Source organism: Pygocentrus nattereri, chromosome 26, assembly GCF_015220715.1.
Source record: "Pygocentrus nattereri isolate fPygNat1 chromosome 26, fPygNat1.pri, whole genome shotgun sequence".
NCBI lineage: Eukaryota > Metazoa > Chordata > Actinopteri > Characiformes > Serrasalmidae > Pygocentrus > Pygocentrus nattereri.
The window spans coordinates 15,970,001-15,975,154 of record NC_051236.1 but is presented as its reverse complement, the minus strand read 5'-3'; positions in this window follow the sequence as shown (position 1 = coordinate 15,975,154).

The window sequence follows — 5,154 nt, the reverse complement described above, 5'->3', positions numbered from 1 at the left end:
TTGGGACTCGACTCAGATGCATCCAAAGTTCATAATGGGAATACGCCTAATCAGCCCTGCATGCAATTGTTGGTGCTTTCGTTGGATATCAATAATCAGTCTGGAAAATTCTGCATACAGTACTCTCTCTCTCTCTCTCTCTCTCTCTCTCTCTCTCTCTCTCTCTCTCTCTCTCTCTCTCTCTCTCTCTCTCTCTCTCTCTTTCTGTACGTGTATGCTTATGTGTCTGTGTATCTCTTTGTCTGAGCCTATGTGCAAAACTGACTTGTGACTGGCATCTTATTCCCACAAAACAGGATTCCACAGAATTGAGAACGATGTGAAATACTAAAAACAAAAGGAATTTGATTATACATACTGCACACTGATGGTGAATTTTATTTCTGATGTCTTTTTTCTGCTGGTTTGGGATTATTGCATCTCCATCTCAGATGGTCGAGCCAGCCACTGAAAAATCCATCACTTCTTTTATCCATCCAGAAAAATATTCACTTTAATCTCATAGGGTGCAAAGGTGTTTGTCTGTTACATGTAAAGAAACGTTGTTAAAATTGAGAGAAAGACAGTGAGGGAGAGAAACAGACAGAGAGAGAGAGCTAGAGAGAGAGAGGGAAGGAGCGAATGATAGAATGAAAGGGGAGTTCTATCCTTTGCCTCATGAGAGACAATTACCTTGCGACAGAAATACCACCTGTCATGTTCTTCTCATCTACGGAGGCCTGATGTAGACACTCTGAGGCATCAGGGTAGAGTGTTGGCTGTAAGCTGACTGCCCCTGCTGTTCGTGCTTTCCTGGATCCACTGACAGCAAAGGTCAATCAAATCTGAATAAAATGTAGGAGGACCATTTGAGCACCTGGAGCCGCAGCATTATAAACATGAGGCACAGTGCAGGCTATAAGTAAAAGAGGTATTACATTTTTGGTTTTGGTGCTGTGTTCCAGCACAATGGACTTCAAATGAAACTTTGGAGAACATTAAAGAGCAGAATGCCAGGTTTAGTTCAAGCGCCACTTAAAAGAATAATGATGGTAACTGGACATACAAGCATAACTTTGCATTGAATTAATTACATTAGGTAGGTGTCCATCCAAGCAGGCTTTGCAAAAAATGTTTCAACAGACTTTGACAGTTTGATGATGTAGATGATGGAAATGGCAATTATTAGTAATCTTTTCTGAAATATAAACAAAGCTTTGTATGTTTGTCAATATTTCAACTAGTGTGTAAAAACAGAAATATTTTTGACATGAAAAAATGATGCTATTACACATATATTTATCATGTGCTTCTCCTACAACAAACCAGCCTTTACCACTACACTCCACTACAGTCTCCTCACCTGTCTCACATTCACTCTTTCCCAGTAATGCCTTTGCCAGTTTCTTACATCATGTGAGCAGTTGCTTTATTTCTGCACAGTCATCTTTGGAGAATGTTAAATGGTGATTTTTCTGTGGCCTGACAATTGTACCAGACTGTTCAGTATTAAAGGATTCTCTGAGTCTTGTCTTTTTATCACTCACATCTATTGACTATGGAAAAGTCAAATAGCCATTCACAAAAGAAAAGTTATATTTCATTTTCAATAAGCATTACATTCTTCGTATAAATGTTTATTTTTGGAAAAAGTGGATGGAAACTTAGCTTTGCCATGTTTAGCACTTGGTGGGGAAACCTTTACTGCTGTTGATTGCCTGAACTCTGTGACTCATATACTGTACATCAACTGATGCTGATTGTCTTCCATGGTCATGCTAGTTTCTGGTGTTTTTTGCCTTCAGCTTCATCATCAGTATATCAAATTTATATTCAGTGGGACCAAAATATGAATTATTGACTGGACAAGGGTGACAGTATCAGCTCCAAATTTTGTCAACACTTTCCTCTTTCATTCTCTCTGTTTCCTTCTCTTTATGGTCGTTTCACACATCTAAAGTTTTTCTTCCAATTTAAATTGTTTGTATTCTACTAGGTTGTTTATTAAATTCACTATTGTGTTCTTGCAAGCACTAAAGCAGTTTCCAGCATAGACCAACTCACATAGATTAACTTTAATCTTAGCGTACATTGCAGTGACTTGTTCTTTTAGTCTAGGCTTACCTCAGATGTTGATCTACCAAGATATATTTGGAATTCAGATTTTCCTTCTTTATTTTTACACTTGAGCTACAAGGCTACTGTTGCTAATCAAGTCAATAGTTGCTAAGTCAGTAGTCACCCCAAGCTTTTCTGTGAACATATCCCCAAAACGTCACTCGACCTGCTCAAACTGTAAGGCTTTTTAAGATTTCACTGGCTTTCGGTGTGGTTCAGGGCACAATATGACTTACTATGAGCTATAAAAATGAACAAAACTTCATCGTGTAGCTGAATGCAGAGAGCCGCAATTAAGTGTTGTGCCACGTTCCAGCTTCCTTTTCCCCTTTGCAGACACAGACATGTACACTCTAGATTACATTCAAGCAGTGGAAAACCTTGACTATAGACCTTCAATTTGGACCATGCATGTCAAATTGCAGGCAAAAAACATTGAAAGTACTAAACTATTATTAATTCATATGAACATTCTTTGGCTGTTTTAGATTAAACATGGATATTTTAAGCTTGTAAAAGACATCATGTTTTATGTGAAGTTACTATCATACATTAGCATATTTTACCTTATATGTTGCAGTTTTACAGTGACTGTTTTAGTGAAGACTCTTGGCATAGATCTTCTGCCAAGCTCTTCATCCAAACATTTGGGATAAGTGGAACATCATGAGAAGAAAAGGACAGAGGAATAGTCTGGGTCTTTGAAACTGATGCCTAGTATTTTGATTGATTTATTCTCATGTGTTACTTTATGCATGCTGCTACGCTGGAATTCACACTTCTTTGGTTTTCATGTGAATGAATGAATTTTTTAATGAATGAATTCAGAACCATTTGTCATTGTGTTTGCACACATTAGACCTCTGCATTTAACCCATCCGTGCAGTGAAACACCCACATACATGCACACTAGTGAACACACACACTAGGGGGCAGTGAGCACACTTGCCCAGATCAGTGGGCAGCCCTATCCACGGGGCCTGGGGAGCAATTAGGGGTTAGGTGCCTTGCTCAAGGGTACTTCAGTCATGGACCATCAGCCGAAGGGATTGAACCAGCAACCTTCTGGTCACAGGGCTGGTTCCCTAACCTCCAGCTCACGAATGCCCAAAATACGTTGAGGACAACTGCAACAGACTTTGAATGCAAATGTCAAGATGAGAGTCAACTCTTTTCTTAGCTTGTTTTCACATATATAAATGAAGTAGTAACACTCAGCTAGCCAGGAACAATCTGTAGCCAACTGTCAAGTTCCTTTTTGTTCGGCATTATCTGATATGGGAACTGCGGGCTATACTATATCCTATATTTTCAAAGCTGAAGCTGAAAACAGATCACACACTTGATGTAGAAATGACACAAAATGTATGTCTCTGTATTTACAGAGACAAACAGAAACATTCTGCTCTTCCAGAATACAATAAATTTCATTTTAATGGTCACTAAAGTACAATCACCTGTCAGATGCCATCATGTTTTTAATGTAATTATCTCTTAGTACCAGTATTATAATAATTAGTATTATTATATGTTTTTGGTAACTGTAAACGGAAAAAATAGTGAATTTCCTACAAAATTTGGGCACCTCTGGTCAAATTGTATTTATTTGTTAGCACATCCCCTACAGAGAACATGTACTTTTAATGCACAATTCCTGTTTATTTGCTGAATTTAAGAAAATTGTAAAACATAAAACACAAAATGTGGCCAGTGCATGTGGCAAGTTATGGCTCATTTCATACTTTATGTTTATATATATATATATATATATATATATATATATATATATATATATATATATATGAATAGAAACAGCACACTAAAAGTTGCAGAAAATGCCATATTTAAGTATGTTCCCATTAGAGGATGTGTTCATTTTCACATATCAAATCAACAAAACATTTGCATGTAATCCTTAAAGGCTGCAGTTTAAGCTCAGAGTCATTGTTTCATTTCAAATCCAACATGTATAAGTACAAAGCCAAAACAACAAAGAATTTTCCCACTGTCCAGTTACTTATAGACTTTTAATACTCCTATTAATATTAATGCTTTCATCAAGCATTTTGCTTCTCTCACTTTCAGTCGTCCTCCATCCTGTTCTTTGCCTTGGCAATATGTGGCGGGTTCTTGTTTTATGAAAAGACACGCATAGCCGCCGGGAGAAGGGGGAGAAAAAGAGCATATGCCAGCTAACAGTGCCAGCCTGAGCAAAATCCTGCCTGGCATCACTCAACATGAAACAGTGTAATGAAAACCCATCTGCTGCAGCTATGAAGCAGAGCCAGCGATGAAGCATGTGTGCATGTGCATGTGTGTGTGTATGGGTTAATGCATGTGTCTTCAGTGTTCAGCTTGAAGTAGGTAAGTCACAACGCTAAATAAAACAGCTCAAAACAGCACAGACAGCAAGCAGTAAAGAAAAGCAGTGTTTTTTTTTCTTTTTTGTTTTGAGTTATGACTCAATTTTTCACTCCAGCTGTCTCAGATGCAGATGTCAGGGATAAAGTTATTCTTTTACAGTAAATAATTACTGGTAAAAAAACATTTTATACATTCAGTTATTACATAATTATATATTTTACAAGTGTCCGTGCATGTCCTCAGGACAGTTTCAGTGTCTGTATTATAGACGGATTCACAGCACATTTAAGATCCACTGCTCCATATTATTTCAGATGTCTGTACATTTTTAAAGGCAAAAAACTTTTGATGGGTGAGTTTTTTTACATTTACCTTCTGTCACAATTGGCCCCTCCCAGTCTTGTCCATGTGTTCATGTTTGTTTGGGTCAAGTCCATGTGCTTTTTGTTTTGATCCCAGTCCAGCCCCTTGTTTGGTTACTCTGCCCCTGATTGTTCCCACCTGTGTTTCCACCTGTGTCTTGTGATCCCTTGTTAGCCCTCGTGTATTTAAGCCCTGTGTTTGCCTTGGTCTGTGTTGGTCTTGGTAATGTTGTTCTTTGTTCTGGTTGTACTGTTTGTATGTTCGATCCTGTTTTCATTTTGTCATGTCTGTCCCTCCTTCTCTCCGTGTTGGCTGTTTGACCCTGGACTT